Consider the following 19,385-nt stretch of genomic DNA (forward strand, 5'->3'; position numbering starts at 1 on the left):
TGAAAGTATATAGAAAATAACAAAAAGTAATTTAAAAATGGAGATTATGGATAAAAATGGAGTTATCCTAAACCTCTGTCTTTCTTTGGGAAATACCATCATACATGTGTATATAATATGTAAACATCATCACACATATATGCACACACATGTTTATACACATATGCATTGTGCATATATTACCATCACATATGTGTATACAATGTGTAAATATCATCATATGTGTGCGCACATGTATGTTCACATACATATGGATTGTGTATTTATTGCACACGTACATATACACACATATATCACCAGAGAAATCCATGTGGGAGAAAACACAATTCCTTGCTCCTTTAAAAGATTACCACACAAAAAAAGACACTTAAAAGCACCTAACTTCATATAGTACTGTACCAGGTGCTATTCAAAGACAATTACAACAAAAGTAATTTTTAAAATCTAAAATTAATTCTCAGGCGCATGGGACTTCTGCATTCTGGGGTAGACCTATGAATTTACATTAGGAAATGTAGGTAATGTAAAAACAAAAGATATCTAATAAGATTACTTTAAAATAAACAGAAATATGATTCAACTTTTGCCTCTCTACTTCTAGTTGCTCCTAAAAGTGGATGTGTACTCTTCTCCTTTATGGTGTTAATCTGATGAGCTCAGTTCTAGATGTGTGGAGTTTGAGGTGGCAAAGGGCCATCTTAATGGAGATGCCCATCAAGCAGCTGGAAAAGAAGGAACTCAGTAAAGAGATGGGGGTTGGGTGTATAGATTTGATTGGGAATCATCTACATTGAGATGTTAATTAAAGTTCTGGGAATATGTGAGGTCTTCACAGCAGAACGTGTAGAGAGAGAAAAGACTTGCCAAGAATAGAATCTTGAGACAACCAAGTAGATGGAGGAATGCAAAGAAGAGAAGGAGATGGAGAAGGACTGCACAGATTGATTGGAGGAGAATTAGAGAAAGGCAACATCCAGGAAGCTAAAGGAGAGCAAGCGTATCCAGAAGGTGGGAGTGGTCAAGTGTCAAGGTCCAGTAGGATGACCACTGAGAAAAAGTCAATGAAAAAAGGTCAAATCAGAAGTTACTGTTGACTTGAAGATGGTAGTTTCAGTAGTGGAGTGGTAATGATCAATCAACAAGCATTTATTAAGGCTTATTATGTGGTCAGGTTACTATGTTGAGTGTTGAGAATACAAATACAAGCAGAAAGACAGTCCCTGACTTCAAAGAGCTTACATTCTGATGGGAGGCAGGGAAGACTATCCATCAAAGGAAGATGAAGAGCAGGAGGTGGGGGCCAGTGGGGGTGGGGTGGGGAGAAAGAGATGAAGGTGGTAGAAAAAGTACAGAGAGTCTGAAGAGGAATTCCTGGAGAGGAATAAAGACATGGCTGCTGGCCTGGGTGTCCTCCTTAAAATGGAGGTTCTGGGAGGAATCAGCCTATCAGAGGCAGAAGATATTCCCAGTGTGTAAAGTCCGATGGTGAAGTGTGTTTTGAGGGTGGATGCTTGTAGGGCATGGCAGCAAAAGTCCAGAAAAAGGTAACAGGGTCAGGAGGTGGAGAAGCACATAAATACACAAATGGGGAAGAATTCGACTACTTATAGAACTTGAGTAATGGAGGGAAGAAGAGAGACCCATAGTGTGACAGGGCGACAAGATATGCAGAAATGACCTCTAAATTTATACTTGGCAGTAAACAGGATGAATTTCTTTATATTTGAAATATAAAAATGTTTTTATATTCAGGTTATTAATGTTCTGACAAAAATCTTTTAGTACATTTAACAATATTAGAAGTGTAGATACATTCTCCTTGTTTCCATTTGGCTAGCAAGTTCCCATTAAGATATGATTTAATAAGGTTATGGAGTTCATTAGAAAGTTCATCATACCAACAAAGTGGAAAGAACACTTTCAAGACGATTTCCTGTCTTTTTGAGGTCATCCAACTTAGAGCTTTTTTTTTTTTTTTAAATCTGAATTCAGGAAAATTTATTGAGGTTATCAAATTTGCTTTCTAAAAGCTCAGGTAATTCAGATAATGAACTGAGTTCATTTTTGCCTATTGCATGAAGTTCAACTCCCAGAGCATACCATTTCTTCCACAATTCTCTTATTTGACAGGTAAAAACTTAGAACTGTTCCTTCTAAATTTTGATCCAAGTGCAAAATGCTCACATGTGATTTCTAGAGCTGATAGATTCTTCAAGCTCAAGAGCTTCCATTTCTCTTTTGGAACCTTCAATCTCATGTTATCTGAATATTTCTTATTATAATCTTTATTGATCTGATACATTCATTTACTCTCTGATGACATATTAGGATTCCTGGGACATCTTGATGGCTCACGGGAACAAAGAAATGGAATAAATGAAATTGAGCTTGTCCTAAAAAATTCAGTGTACTTGGACACTGTCCCCCTAGAGACATTTAGGTTGGAGCTCAGCAACTCCATTCCTTTCCTTTCTTTACATGGCCAACTGAAGGGGACATATAAGCCACCAATTCATACTACCAACTAGAAAACATCGTATTAGGGCACTTCCAGAGTTACAAGGATTGGTCTATCACTGGGCCCTGTGAAAGATGATTTTCAGAGCTCTACCCTCTCCACTTCTCCCCCCGCCCCCATCTTGCGAGCACAAGGACCTTACTGATAGTAAGATTGCATTGAGTCTTAATCCTGGTCAAACTCCAACCAGGGCCTGAATTGATTTAATCTGCTCAGGCTTGGGTGGAGACAGATTTTTCTGCCTAGATAGCCCGAGGCTGAGAGTGGTCTGGTTGGGGGGTGGTCTGATAGAACAGGTATTTCCTCTGTCCATAGGTAGAATGATGGTGGAATGGTATCAGTCCCAGTTGAAAAGGTATTGCACCAGGATTCAATGACAGAAGTCATACCCAAGCCCTCATTTTAATAAAGCCTACCTCCCAGTGTGTTGACCAATCAGAGTTGATTGGCACCCCTTGGGAACACCTACTCTTCAAAGGGCATATAACCCTGCACCCCCAAATTCCAAATTGAGCCAGGTCTGGACTCCTATGCAATGCATGTCAAACCAGCCTGAGAGAAATTAAAACATGGACACACAGCCTAATCATTTGTCTCTTTCTTAGAACAAACTCTGTTTTAGGGGTTAACAACCCTCAATCTGTTTAGTCAAAATTAACCAGACTATCTTCTAAAGTGATCTAGTCATAGAAGCAGAACATTATACACAGTAACAGTAATATTGTGATGACAATCAACTGTTAAAATTCTTAACTACTCTGATTAATATAATGATTCATGATAATTCCAAAGGACTCATGATGAAAAATGCTATCCACCTCCAGAGAGAGAATTGATGAATTTTGAGTGAAGATTGAAGCATATTTTCTTTCACTTTCATTATTTTTCTTTTTTTTTTTGATATATTTTATTTTTATTTTTAGGCAATTGGGGTTAAGTGACTTGCCCAGGGTCACACAGCTAGTAAATGTCAAGTGTTTGGTCTGAGGTCGGATTTGAACTCAGGTCCTCCTGACTTCAGGGCCGGTGCTCTATCCATTGTGCCACCTAGCTGCCCCTCATTATTTTTCTTGTTTTTTTTTCTTTTGCAACATTTTAACGTGGAAATGTTTTGCGTGACTTTGTATATATAATGGGTATCATATTTCTTGCTTTCTTAAAGGGTGGGGGAGGGAAAAGTAGAGAATTTAGAACTGAAAAATCAAAACAAACAAACAAATAAATAAATGAAGTGATCTAGTCAATCTTTGGTAATGAAGACTTGACCATTGCCTCTTCTTTGTGATTTGTGTGGTTGGGAGGATAACATGATAGGAGTCCCTAAAATCAGCTTCTGACCAAGCTGTCTCCCTCCTCTCCTCTCCCCATCTTGCCCACACCAACCACACATATACTCAGTAAGGTCAATAATGTAGTGCTTACACTGCCCTTCTTATATCACAGAGGTAGCCAGATATCAAAGTTGATACCTAGTGCTGGATTTGAAATCAGAAAAACCTGAGTTTGAATCCTGCCTCAAACATTAATAAGTCACCTTAACTTTTTCAGCCTTAGTGTTTCCTCATTTCTAAAATACAGATAATAATAGCAGCTAGGTCACAGGTTTGTTGTGTAGATCAAACCAAAGAGGATAATAAAGTGCTATGTAAAGATTAGCTGTTGTTTTTTCACCCTATGTCTCCTTCTCCCCCACGGAAAAATGAAGATCCCTCCCTCCTCCTCTAATCTTTCCACATAATAAAAATAAGGAGTAGATTTCCTCTTCCAAAAGGTTCTCTAGTTTCTAGTGTACTTCATTGTATTTTTCATTTCTATTTTTGTATTAACCAGCATGTAGCAGAGTGTCCTGTGATTAATAAATGCTTACTGAACTTAATGACTGTTAGAATCCCTAAGGACTCCACCTCAGACTTTAGCTTCCTTGCCACCTTCTTTGGGAGCCTTTTCTTGGGTCCCCATAGCTACAATTGTCCCCTCGAAGATTAACTTCCATCTGCTCTGGCTGTTTCTTCTATATTTCTATTTATTTACAAATTATCTTCCTCATTAGAATGTAAGTTTCTTGAGGGCAAAGAATTATTGCTTTTCTTTGGAACCTTAGAGCTTAGGCACATAGTATATACTTAATAAATACTTGTTGATTGATTTGTGAATTCCAGGGTTCTGAAAGCTTTAATTGTACCTTTCAAAGGACTTGATTTCATTACCCTTAGGGTCCCTGGCTTGCAAATTTTAAAGAAACTAGGTGGCCTAATGGATACAGTGCTGCATTTGGAGCCAAGATAGACCTGAGTTAAAATCTGCCTAAGACATACCTGTGTGATCCTGGGCAAGTCACTTTACTTCCTCAGCCTCAGTTTCCTCATCTGTAAAATGAGGATGACAATAACACCTCTCTCATAGCATAGTTATAAGGATCAAATGAGATAATGTATGCAAAGTACTATGTCAACTTTAAAGCATTAAATAAATATTAGCTATCATCATCATCATCATCATCATTAGTAGTAGGAGTAGTGCTGCTGCTGCTGCTGCTGCTGCTGGTGGTAGTAGTAGTAGTAGTAGTAGTAGTAGCAGTAGTAGTAGTAGTGATATTCCTTCTAACCCTAGCACAATGTTTTAGGAATTTAGGTGGACACAGTAGGTTTTTAAATAAATATTGAATGAATGAATGCATAAATGTGTAACTTTCAGGGAGTGGTTATGTACTAGGAAAATATGGTTCAATATATTTTGCTTTGATTGATAAAAAGAGATGTGGAGAATCATATTACACCACCACAAACACTTAATTAGCTCTCCTTTGAGAAATAAATATATTTTGTTACATCTGAGACAATTTCAAAAAGAAAACCAAAGTATATATTTAAATTATAGCTGCTTGGTATTTCCTTTTGTTATGGCTATTCATTATAAACCACAAGTCAAAATTCTTCATTGGTCTTAATGGAATGCTTCCTAGATTTCCATGAAATGTTAATGACTGCTTCAGGTTTGCATTCTACAAGTAAGGAAAGGATGCTTAGAATACTAACAACTTAAATGTTTCATCCCTCAGTTCCTGGCTATCTCTTACATGTCATCAAGCTCTCTAGGATTTCTGAATGCGGTTTAGTGCAGTTAAGGTAAATATATAGGCTGCAGGAGCTCTCCATAGATATACTAGATGTTCATCTTATTTCCACTTCATACCACAAGTGTTTTCACAAAATTTCAAGGAAAAAGTAGTTTTATATTAAAGATTTTTACAGAGTATGCCTTAACTTGCTTTGTTCAATACCCTGCACAGGACGGAATGTTTTATGATGCTTAACACTATTGTTTTCTCAATATTAATTGTGTGGCTACTGCTAGACCTGAGTTCTAATCTTGCTTCTGTCACTCATAGGCTATGAGAATGCGCAAGGCACTTGATTTCTCCCGGACAGTGTCCTCATCTGTAAAAGGAGGATAATAAAATATGCAGCATCTACCTCATAGAAGGAGTCGTTGGGGACAAATGAGATAATGCAAGATGTCCTAAAAGTTTTAGGGCAGTTTTAGGCTATGCGTTGCCAAACCTTAAAGTATATGAATGTGAACTAATAAGAATAATAGCACTTAATGATGGGTTCTTTTTATCAAATATATGTCCCTGCATCTTAGGTTAATAGCATTAACCACAACACAACTGGTCACATGCTAAGAAAACCACGCACATAGTTCTGAATAATTATTGTGACAAGCCACTCTGTTTCCTACCCCCAGGGATAACTTTGTTTTTACTGAGTCCTATGAGGTGTGAACTACTTGTTAAACTGAATGCCAGTAAGGTATCTCTGATCCTAAATTCTTTCATTCAGCCATCACAGAAGAAGGCTGCATGATACAGTGGTTGAGGCCTGAGGTAAGGTAGCTGTCCTAGGCTGCAGAGGCCACAGGAATCTAGTCTGTGAATTCTCTACATTCTATATTAGAGACTTTTTGGCATTTGCTTCACAGCTACAAAGCTACATAGACGACACTAAAAACGGTTCTTGTCCTCTAGGAGGCTATGGGGGATACAACATGTGAACAGATAAGTAAATGCTGATATGAGATAAGTTGAAGAAGAAGAAGAAGAAGAAGAAGAAGAAGAGAGGAAAGACTTCTCTGAGGAAGCGTTTCCTGAGCTGAGCCCTGAAGGAAGCTGAGGCTCCTGAGTAACTAGCTACAATGTTTTCTATGTAATAATGGCAGATTAAGTTTTGAATAGGAGATATTCAGAAAAACATAGGAGGATGTGCACCAACTGATGCAAAATGAAATCAGCAGAACTTACACACAACGGCAACAATGTGACTGAAACAAATGAAACTTTGAGTGACTAAAAAAAAAAAAACAATGAAAATCTCAGAGACCAAATAATGAAACATACAGATGATGAAACATCCATGAACTCTTTGTAGCATAGAAGAGTGAGACTAGTAAGACAAGAGACATACACATTGTCTGACATGGTCATTGCATAAACTACTTTTTGCTTAATTGGCTTTCTTTGTTATGATGAAGATTCAATCTGGAGGTAGGGGTGTTTGAAATGTATGTGATATAAAGAAAAAAGCTATCAGTGAAACATATTTTTAAAACATTAATTAATTTACTTTTGGTTTTCAACATTCACTTCCATAAGCTTTTGAGTTTTAAATTTTCTCCCTGCCTCCCTCCCCAAGATGGCATGCAATCTGATACTGGCTCTACATACACATTCCCATTAAACATATTTTCACATTAGTCATGTAAAAACATATTTTAATAAATGAATAGGCCATGTTTTGGTCTAGACCTGAGAAATTGCACTGGAGTAGAGAACTCTCTCAATCCATGCAGACCAGCAAGTTGTTCTACAGCTTGTAGCCTTAAGTTTCTGAGGGGCAGTGAGAAGCTTAAGTAAACTTGCCCAGGCTCTCACAGATAGTATATGTCACAGGCAAGACTTGAACAGCTCTCCAGGCTATCCAGATATGTTCGAAAGAACAAAAAACTTACCTGTGGAGAGGGTGAAGATTAAGTCAGCTGGGTAACAAGCATTTATTAAGCACTTACTATATGCCAGGTAGGGTCAGGGCTACAAAACCATTCTGTGTCCCAAACAAAAAGAAATGGGATTACTTCTTAGACAGGTGCAAACCAGACATAATTCCTGCTAAGTAGAGCTGTTAAACACGGAGTGGTATCAAAAGAGGCCATAGAATCTCTTTCCCTAGAGTTATTTAAATAAAGGAGATAGACCCAATTGTCAGAGAAGCTTTGGATACAGTCTTGCATGAATGCATAAGGATGATTTAGATGACCTCTCAAGGTCCCTTTCAGCTCTATGATAGTCCTCTGTAGTTTCTAAATTGCTAAGTTGAAGTCAATTTTGAATTACTTAAGGGTGAAAAAACAAACTCTAAAAATATGAAATTCAACCATTAAAATGCATTTTTTGAGATTTCTGAATATAAATTAGACTTTAGACAAAAAAAAATTCCAGGTCACTGGCCTTATTGTTGTTCGATGTATGAACAAACTGTGGAAGGCATTTGTCCCCTCTCTTTTGTGACTGATTTGTTTGTACTTTCATTTTGTTAAATATTCAGTGGAAGAGTGGTGAAGGTAAGAGGGGGAACAGGCAAGGAGGACCCAAAAGCCTTTCTTTGTAGAAACTGGCAGAATGTTTTGGAGCCTGAATTAACTATCTGAAGCCTCTGAAAAGGGATTTTTACAATTACAGTGCTGAATCCATCTTATTTATAATTACAGCAGCTTATTACCAAAGGAAGTGCTCCCTAGGATAAATGTTTCTGGTACAATTTCTGTTTATGCCATACTTTCTTTTGCAAGAGGTCTCATTATTTCTTAAACCTTCACTGGCAATACCAAACACTAATTGTAGGCTTCATTTAAAAATAATGAACAGGGAATCTGTGTGTAATCACAGTTAAGGGGGCAATGTTGTTGGATGTTTCCTAGAGGTGAAGGGGCAGACCTAATAATAGCTAACATTTATATAGTATTTACTTTATGTCAGGCACTTTGTGAAGCACTTTACATTATTATCTCATTTGATCCTTACAACAATCCTGGGAGGTAAGTGCTATTATAACTCCCATTTTACAGAAAAGGAAACTGAGGCAAACAGAGGTTTAAGTGACTTGCCCAGGGTCACACAGATAAGTGTCTGAGGTTGATTTGAACTCAGGTCTTCCTGACTCTAGGCCCAGCGCTCTACCCACTGTGTTACCTATCTGTGCCAGAACGGCAAATCTATCTCCATCTTCCAGTATCTGGGAGCCAGGCTCCTTTGTGGGGAGCTCAGTAACTCTGTTCTTTCTCCCACCTTTCTTTGAACAGCAAAGCCAACTAAAAGAGAGGAAAGACAAGTCACAAACTCTGCTCATGAAGATAGACAAGCTTTCCTACTGAATAAAGTACACTTGAGAACAGTAACCTAGAAAGATGAAAAGTATATGACTTTCTGGCCCAAGCGTTCTATTTTCAATCATGAAAAGATCAAAGAGAGTGCAAATGGAGTAGCACACTAAAAAGGACAGACGGTCCCTTCATAAATTCCATGTTACTCCACATCTGAAGAGAAGCACAAGGCCAAGAGCAGGGATTATGAATGATTATAAACTCTCTCATGACATTGGACCAGAATCGAAAAACGACCATCTCATCGTTCCCTCATTGCTGTACTTTATCTGTGATAATAGCTAGCTACTAACAGGGAAATGTCACAGAATTACAGGGTCTCAGGGCAGGGAGGGGCTGTGGAGGCCACCAAGGCCAATCCATCTGGGCCGAAAGTCTTTTCTCTCATATCCCAAACAAGTGGGCATTCTGCCTCTATTTAAGAACTCCAGGATGAGATAACTCATGGCCACTCAAGGAAGCCCATTCTATTTCTGATAACTGAAATTATTATGAAATTTTTCCTTCCTGATGTATCAATCTGTCTCTTTATAATAGGGATTCTTAACCTAAGGTCTATGACCTTTTATTTTATTTTTAAATAAAATATCCTTTGCCCAGAGTCACACAGCTAGTAAGTGTCTGAGGCCAGATTTGAACTCAGGAAGATGAATCTTCCTGGTCCCAGGCCCAGCACTCTATTCACTATGGTGCCACCAAGCTATTCGCCTGTCTCTAAGTAAGCAACCCAAGCTATAAGCAAGTTAACCTAACTAACATTGTCAGTTTCTTCATCTCTAAAATAAAGATAGTAATGCTCAGACTTCTTATCCCACAGACTAGTTGTGAGGATACTGCTTTATCAACCAGAGTGTGTTACATAAAGGTGAGCTTGTGATGTGACTATCATTATTGTATATTAAGATTATTTTGTTCTTATTGTCACTTTGGTTTCCCTATTTTCCATTGTAATTTCAACACAATTTCAGCGGAAGGTAAATCTTTGTAACTATTGTTACAAAACTGCAAAGTTAAAATTCTACAATGCTATGTGGCATATCAGTAATGGATTCTAGTGCAATCATTTCTCTACATTGCATGTATTAAGTTTGTTATAGGAGAGAAATGATGGATAAGATCAAAGTGGTATTTGGATATACCACTATTTTATTTCATAGCCTAATACATTTTGAATTACTTTGTTGTCGTTTGTCCTTCATTCTTGAAGAGGACCAAGGACATCACAAGGTTGATGACTTGTGCATGAATTGGATTTAAGTGAGGCACAGCTGCTCTAAGTCTTCACCCACACTCTCTCCTCCAGAGTCATCAAAGTCCAATGGTAAAACAAAAGTAAAGACAACTATTGATGGCAGTGGATGCAGCGGATGACCTTGGTCTTTCTAAATTAAGATCTTTCCCAGGTTTCAGACTGTCTGAGGCAACACTCATTCAATGACTAAGGGCTAGGTAAGATTTGAGATAAAAGATGACTCAAAGGCAATCTCTGCTATTAAGAGATCGATGATCCAGAATTTCCAGAGGCATACAGGGATTCCATTGGCATCAAAATATGCACTGTATCAGAAAATTTAAGCTTTTTATTCACCAGCTCCTTTTAAAAGGAACTCTTCCAGGATTGAATAAAATACATAAGATCAGACAAGCCCAGTAGAATGTAGGTTCCTTGAGGGGCTATTTCATTTCTGTCTTTGTAGTTTTGCCACCTAATGTAGTGAATTGTATACTAATAGGTACTTAATAAAGGTTTACCATTGTTAGAACATTGAAAGAAATTGTTTTGACCCTGAACATACTAACCATTGTGGAATTATATTCAACTGGAGGCTAAGGTAATGTCTTTCTCTCAGTTATGTCTGCTTTATGTTAACTCCTGATCCTCTAATCTTCATCAGGAGAGTGACTTCAAATTTTCTGGCTCTCTGCAGGCATTCCAAACATATGAATGTGTCCTTTACTGCAGCTTTTTGTCCTTTTTCCTGTGAATCACTGCCAGCACAACTGAATGGTCTGTATTTGAATGTGGAACCAGGAAGCGCTCTGTGTGTATATATGAGATCATACAGGACGTGACAATAAAAAATATTTCACCAGAAAAAGATGGGCAGCTCCCTCTAGAGTTAAGGTTGAGGGCAACAAGTAGATTGGGACAGACAGAGGTGTGGGACCCTGTCTACTTGGTCAGACTGGCACTTCACAGAATAATACTAAAAGTCATATCTTGGAGAATGGCAGCTCCAAAAACCTCTCTGTGGTTTCATTTCATCATCATCAACACTGCTCATTTCCCTAGAGATCATGGGATAATAGAATTTTAAGCTGAAAGGAGCTCAGAGGTTGTCTTGTCCAACCCCCGTATTCTATAGATAAGAAAACTGAGGCCTGTCAGGGCTTATGCAGATAAGAAATAGTAGCACTAGGCTTGAGATCCAGGTTTTCTGACTCCAAATCTAGTTCTCTTGAAGGTCAACTGAGCTCTTTCATACTTACGGCCTGAGTCTCCACTGGGACCTGGGATTTCTTAGTTCACATCATACTTGGACTATTGCAATTGACTCTTCACTTTTCCCTGACTCCAGTGTCTTCCCCATCTAGTCCATCTTGTACTCCACCAATAGTATGCTTATTATTATGTTTATCATGTCACCCCTAAATTGCTAATGGCTTCTTATTGACTACAGTAGCCATGTCAAACTCAAATAGAAATGGATTCCATGGCCTCATGTTGACTTAGAAAACCATAAATTAACATTATCTACATTGTATTACATTTCTATTTATTTTGTTAAACATTTCTCAATTACTTTTTAATATGATTCAGACTGTACTCAGCTGTGAGTTGGATACTTCTAGACAGGATAAAGTCCAAACTACTTGGCCCATCATTCAAGGTCCTCCACAAGGCTTATTGGCTCCAGTTTCATCTCTACCATGGTGAATATCACCCCACAGTGACCAATCCCTCCTCTAAACTACTAAAGCCCTTCAATTCAGTTAACAGACATTTATTAAAGGCCTAACTAGAATGTGCAAAGCATATAGTAGGCACCAGGAATACAAAGACTTAAAAAGGAAGAGCCTTTGTCCTTAAAAGTTCATATTCTAGTCAAGAAATATAGATGTTCCCAGACATGTTCACATAATACAAAGTAATTTGAAAAGGGAGAGGATATTAGCAATGAGGTTACCTAGGAAAACTGGATAGAGGTGAGGGCATCTGGGCTGACATTTCTGGGGGGCACTTACTCAACTCAATTCACTGCTTATTACTAATGTCCACATTAGTACCTAGAGCAACATATGGTTCACAGCCTTCCAGTGTCAGTTGACATTTTAAATATAAATTTGTCTATATTGTCATTTAGGTTACAAGCTCTTTTAAAGTAGAAGCCATGTCTTCTAATTTTCTATATTTCCTGTGTTATCCAACAGGGCCTTGCACATAGTGGGAACTACATAACTATTTGGTGATTTATTGATAATTGTTCATTGTTTATGGGGGCTCTTCAATCAATAACAGTTCAGTCCAATATTTATCAAGTGCTGATTATTGTATGTACAAAGCACTGGGCTGGGGATGCAAAGCAAAATAACATCTGTCCTTAGGAGAACACACATAGCTTAACTCCAATAAGTTCACCCCACTCTTAATTGGCCGGCTTAGACTAGAATTTATGGTCCAATGTTCTTTCCACTTAGATGGGAGTTTGTTACCAGACTCCAGATTTCTGCTGGCTCTTGTTTTCTTTCTCATATTGTTTTCCCCTCAATAACCCTTTAACCAGAGGTGTGCTGGAGTCAGCTTAATCCAGAGCTATTGTTAAATTTCCAGGGTGAACATTTATGTCTTTGAAATCAGTAAACCCTACAAATTGGGGCTTGATTTATTGTTTTGTTGATCGCCTAGACTTAAGGAAATGGTGGGAAAAATGGGGGATTGATGTTTAAATTTTAATAGGGAGATGAAATTTGATTTCAGTGACATGTTAATATGCAGATGAAACCTAAAAGTGTGTCCTGAATGTGTTTTTTTATTTTCCCCAGAGAGCCAGTACCAGCACATTGCTGCCTCTAAACCTTACAGTCTTATAATACTCCTTCCCTGGGGATATGATGTTACACTAGATACATACAAACACTGTTCCCCAACAAAAAAAAGGGATTATTTCTGATGGTAAAATTGGGAGGTATATATATATACACACACACACACACACACACACACACACACATATGTATATATACATATATGTATGTATTGTGAAAAATTATTTCTCTCTGTAATCTGAGTCTTGGAGATTCAGAGCTCCATCCTCCAGCTTTTTGCTTCAAAGTTCTTCAGAAGGACATCACTGATAACGAGATTGCATTGAATATTCTTATCCTGGTCAAACCCGACCCAAACCTGAATTGATTCTATCCTACTCAGGCGTGGGTGGAAACGGATACTACTGCCCAGATAGATGGAGGCTGGGAGGGGTCTGGTGGAATGATGGCAGGTTGATATAAGCCCCTGTTGAAAAGGTATATAACGCTGTACCCCAAAATCCCAAACTGAGCCAGTTCTGAACTGGCTCCCTTGGGGGACCCAGTTTTGAAATGAACTCCCATGCAATGCATGTCAAGCCAGCTCGAGAGAAAGAAATTAAACCATGGACACATGCACTCTAATTCTGTTTTTCCCTTTCTTAGAATAAATAAATCGGTATTCACAGTATATATATCCATTGCTCTTACTTATAAAATAGCGATTCAAAATGCCTATTAAAACTTTTTTTTTGTTTTGTGTATTATGGTAATAGACTAAGAGGATAGTGAAGACAGGGGTAGGGAGGGCAAGCACAGGTGGGAAAAAGGAACATTATGTGTGAAGAGAAAGAAAGAATCTGACAAAGTGGAGAGAAGATGGATAGCACCAAAACTCTTGATGTTTAGATCCCTAAGCCTTGAGGGGAAGGCATTAGGTCAAAGGAGATTCAGTTGTTGTCATAGGCAGATTAAAAGGTAGTCTATATGAAGTCATTGGATCAGTGTCTGTAAGACCCCCATACCCTCTCAAATTTTTTCCCCAATTCCTCATGACATACTGTCTGAAATTTTACCATCAGATTCTTTTATTTAGATTCAAGCAGTGACCACTCCAATCATCTTCTTTTTAAAATGGAGATGCCCCTCAGCCCTCAGTAATCGTGCTACCTTGGAAGGAATCAGTTTTTTAAGTCATTTTCCTATAGAACAGTTGGCTGAGGTCAAGGAGGAAAGAGAATTTTGTTGGAGAGAAAAAGGAGGGATAATTTTGTAGTATTAGGTATTGATTTTCCAATGAAAGATTTGAGGAGAATGTTGCATCAGGGCACCCTGTACCTACAGGAAGAAAAGAGACAAATAGGGAGGTAAAAGGAGCAAAAAACTGCTTATAACCTGAAATGGTAAAATGTTTAAGGAATTTTCCTGACCCTGTTGTCCAAACTGGGCAAATAAAATTTTCACTTCGAGGGGTGAGGATTCAGAATGAATGAATGAATGAATGAATGAATGAGCATTTATTAAGCGCTTAACTAGGCTTACTGTGCCAAGCCCTGAAGATCCAAACAAAAAAAGTGAGACAGTCTCTTCTCTTGAGAAGTTCACACTAAATAGAGGGAGATAGCACATTAAAAAAAAAAGTTCTGCTGTAGCGTAAATGGAAAGTCCCAGAATGACTAAGGGCAGGGCAATAGAATACTGCCAGTAGCATGAACAGATTTCTGTCCCAGCTGTAAGACTCACACATTTCTGTATTTCAAAAGTCACTGGAAAGATCAGCTCATACATAATCTAAGTAGATTTTAAGCACTGTAGCAAAGGGGGCTGTGGAGGGGGATGTTGGGTGAGGATCAAAGCAGAACACAGGAAGTCTACCGAAATGAAAAATAGAAAAGTGGATGACCAACGTTGGAATGCTGGTTGAAAGATGTAGATATGGGGATATTGCAGGGGGAAAGGGAGCCTAAGTAACATAATACGTCTGTATAGGAACTGTGATCAACAAAATAAGCAAATAACAATCTTAATGGAAAAGTATCCTATGAGAAGGCTTATCTGACATGGAAGCCCAAAGCAATGTAATTAATGTTTGAACACAACAACTTGGGAGATAAGTTTGGGAATAAAGCCCAGGGGACTGGTGAATCACAAGGGAGACAGAGAGCATTATATTCAGCAAGCACAATCTATAGTCTGGAAATCAGGGGAGGAAACAATGCCTAAAAGAAGAAAGGCCAGTTTCTATTACTAAATGTGGCAGAAGTAATGACATGGTACTGGCTGCATCTTTTCAAAATGCATGGGCTCACTATGAGGCAAGACAAACAGGAGATGCAACGTGATGAAAAATGGTCCTTGGACAAAAGGCACTTGAACAGGAAGCATTTTCAACCCGACCACTGCCCCCCATGCATGTATCATAAAGTACACCTATCTCCTTAAATTAAAATAAAAATGAAACATTTATAACCTGAGGCAGCCTCAGTCAGAGTCACCCTCTAGGAATCCCAAACACGAGGCATAGAGAGTGAATGAAGGGAGATAAAGCAGTTAAGAAAAGAAGCAATAACAACAATCCTCCTTCAAGGAAGAGCTGTTGTTTCTCTCCAAGATCTATGTGGCTATAGAGAGAGGAAGAGGGTGGTGAATAGTATTAGGAAAACCACAAATACTGGATCTGAAATTCTAACTGTTTTTTCCTTTAAGATACACATTGGAACATAACATGAAAATTTTGGCAGCTAACTACATTTGGGTGGGCAGTTCTACAATCTCTTGGCAGTGTCTTAAATTATTAATTATTCAGTGGCTTTGTATTAATGTTATTAAGCTACAAAAATTTGCATAAGTGATAAGGTAAGCAAAGCTGTTTGTTTGGTCCCCCCCCCAAGAGTCCAGTACGTATGAAAGTAAAGAAAGCAAAAGCTAGTTTATTGTTAAAAGAAGTAGTGAATTTACCAATGGAACATTTGAATCTTTTTCAATGCTTCCAGTGTAGGAAAGCAGACAAAGGGATAACTTTTAGGGAAATTTAACTTACGAAATCCTAAGGGATTACAATATTGCCTAATTTGGCAATAAACTTCAATTGCTCCTATACACCAGTCATTGGAACAGATAATCCAGACACAGAAAAACAGATGCTACACCAATGTGGTTTGAAAGACATCATTTCCTCCTTTGCTTAGAAAGGTCCTGTATTTATCTATGATGACATTGTGTCCTGGTGCGAAACATTATTGGTACTGCTTATCCACTAAATCTATGATTGATAAGGTGTAGGAACCATCCATCGTAACGCATATCCATAAAACGGTGAGATTTCAAAAAGATATGTGACAATATTAGAATGCCCAAAGGGCATTTCGAAGCAATATATTTCTGAAAAGAAATCTACCAGCCAAGAGTGAGGAATACTATTGGTCTTTGTCCTAGAAGTGATTGGTTCCTGTAATTTGTTGCCCAAATAACTACACCTTTTTTAAATTGGGGAACTACTCAAGAATGCTAATGTAATAATTAGTATGCAAGTAACCAAGGGAAATCTGGTTAGACTAATTACTGAAGCTCATAGGTCTTCTGCTTGGCATAACAGCCTACCCACCCCAAAATTTTCAGAGCTTCAGAAAGGAGCTTTCAAGTGTGAAGGAGAGAAAAAACAGGTCTTTCAAGCATCTGAATTTAAATTGAATCATCTCTGGGTCATGCTCAAGGAAATAAGTATCATTCAGATTCTGAAAATGAGAGATAGGAAATTTGAAGAGCTGTGGTTTTCCCCCCTGAATTCACCCCAGGTAAATTTGGAATAGACTGTTACAATAGCATTTGTCTTTACTGAGAAAACTGCAAAATGACAGAAGATCTTGGAAGGCTGATACTTAAACACCTGAAAACTATGAAAAACTTGAATTTTGCTGACGTTAGTCACTCTCTAGCTAGATGTGACTCTGAGAGTACAAATGTTTCAGTTTTACAAGAGGCCAATTCCATTGAAGAGTTTCATAAACAGATCTTTGTCTCAAAAGGAAACATAAAAAAACCTGGTCCCAGGTAACATGCCTAAACTTGTGAAGGCCTGCACTTCCTGGAAGAAGACCTGAGAGGTTGTTTAATCCAAACTCCCAACCAGCAATGTGTTAGTAATTGTTTAAAAACCAGATCTCCAGGGAGAAACAATGGTACAGAAAAAGAAACTCTTAAGTTTAATCTGCATTAACATTTCCTCCATCACTTTACTAAGTTTATATAATCAAAAGCACAATACATCAAGTCCTGATTTCCAAGACGTTTCACACTGAAAATCTGATAATCAGGCTTGAGGCTATTTGAATTGGTTCCAGAGTATCTCTGCTCCCACTCTTCATTTCAGAAATCTAGAAAGTCAAGCAGGGAACTCTATCCCTGCTGCTCTATGTGTGCTGGCTGCCCCAAGTTGGTCCTGCAGTCTTAGAACATTAGTGACTCTAGCTTCTAGGGCCCAGCCTCTTGTCTTGCCTCATGCTCTACTGACCCTAGCCTGTCTGTCCTAAATACCTGCCTCTTCCTATATTCCTGCCAGGGCTTATCCTAGTGGAATTGGGCCTACATTTAGAGTCATAAGTTGTTGTTATCGAGTCATTTCAATGGTGTCCAATTCTTGGTGACCCTATTTGGGGTTTTCTTGGCAAAGACACTGGAGTGGTTTGCCATTTTCTTCTTTAGCTCATTTTACAGATGAGGAAACGGAGATAAATAGGATTAAGTGATTTGTCCAGAGTCACACAGCTAGTAAGTGTCTGAGGTCAAATTTGAACTCAGGTCTTCCCGACTCTAGGTCTTGCACTCCATCCACTGTGCAACGTAGCTGCTCAGAGTCAGAAGATTTGAGTTCAAATCTCAGCTCTGCTACTTGTCTCTGTGATCACAGACAAATAGCTTAATCTCTCTGGACCTCAGTTTCCCTATCTGTAAAATGAGGGCGTTGTACTAGATGGCCTCTGAGGGCTGTTCCAGATCTTTGAAGAGCTATAATCCTATGATCCTAGTTTGCCTGACCCAGTGCCTAGAATTGTGACTAGTGCATAGGAGCTTAATAAATGCTTATTGAATGAATGACCTCAAATCACAGACCCTTATAATGGTGGAATATTAGAATTAGAAGAGATGTAATACATTTTGTTGAAGTTTTTCTTTCCTTCATCTTTCTTTTTTTTCTTATTCTTTAAAAAGAAAATATTTTATTATAAAGATTGGCTTTCTGGAATGGGATGGGCAGGGACAGAAGGGAGAAATCTATAGGTTGTAAAAGCAAAAGATATCAATAAAAAACTTTTAAAAAAGAGATCTTAAAGGTTAGTCTGATCTCCCACCCAGTACAGAAACCCCCTCTCCATCATCTCTGAAAGATGGTCAGCTGACCTCTACATGACACTTACAGGGACTGAATGCTCGCTCATGTACCAGGACTCATTCCACTGCTCAACATCCACTGCTAACCGTTAGAAAGTTCTTCACTATGTTAAGTGAAACTTTGCCTCCTTGTCACTTCCACTTAGTGGTCCCAGCTTTGAATCATCACGGAATGAGGCTCATTCCTTTTCCACACAATAACTGCTCAGATATTTGAAGACAGCTATTATGTCAAGCCTAAATGTTCTTTTCTTCAGACTAAGCATCCCCATTCCCTTCCCATTTGTCTCCAGACCTCCACAATCCTGACTGCTCTTCTTTTAATGCACTGTGTCTCTCTTAAAAGCCAAGTTGCAGAATTAAACACAAGATAGCAGACATGGTCTGATGAGGGCAGGGAACAGTGACCCACTAGCCACAATTTTAAAGCAATGTTGTCACAGTGTAGGCTCATAGAGTACTTGTGAACCAACTGAAACCTAGGTCTTCCCCCACCCCACAGGAACTGACTTTTCAAACCCAAATGTAGCTGTTTACACCAATCTCAATTAAATTTAACCCCATGAAATTGGACCATTTGTCCAGTCTATGAAGCTACTTTTCAACCTCTATTCTGTCATCCAGCTCATTAACTAGTTCCCTGCTATGAGGCATTCTTTTGGACTCAGGACCCTCATTCTCCCTGTCCCCAGTGCCTTAAGCTTCGATGTACACCCCACACCGAACTTAGGTCACCCATGACCCAATACTAATTTGTTTTCCTTCAGTGGTCTGCTTCTTCTAACTTTCCCCAAGAATCAAGCTGTGCTTCTAAAGGTATTGACTAGAAAGTCTGATAAACCAACCCATGCAGGTGTGTTAGAAGCCCAGAAGGTCTCCTTTCAACCCTGGGTATCGGGTTCACTTAACAGTAGCTTTCTCGAGACAATGACCCTGCCTTTCTTTATCTTCTATATCAGGGAAATGACTTTAACGATGAGAATTTCTCATCAACAGTGTAATCATTCACCTATAGGAC

The 19,385-nt window shown here is 38.5% G+C and overlaps 1 protein-coding gene across 2 annotated transcripts in view; it reads right to left on the bottom strand.

Annotated features, from left to right (window-relative positions):
* ST8SIA6 (ST8 alpha-N-acetyl-neuraminide alpha-2,8-sialyltransferase 6) overlaps positions 1–19,385 on the bottom strand; it is a 117,058-nt gene that overhangs the window by 29,642 nt on the left and 68,031 nt on the right. The gene's annotated exons all lie outside the window — the stretch shown is intronic.

This window comes from Vombatus ursinus, unplaced genomic scaffold (assembly GCF_900497805.2).
Source record: "Vombatus ursinus unplaced genomic scaffold, bare-nosed wombat genome assembly UNPS02005459.1, whole genome shotgun sequence".
NCBI classification, from domain to species: domain Eukaryota; kingdom Metazoa; phylum Chordata; class Mammalia; order Diprotodontia; family Vombatidae; genus Vombatus; species Vombatus ursinus.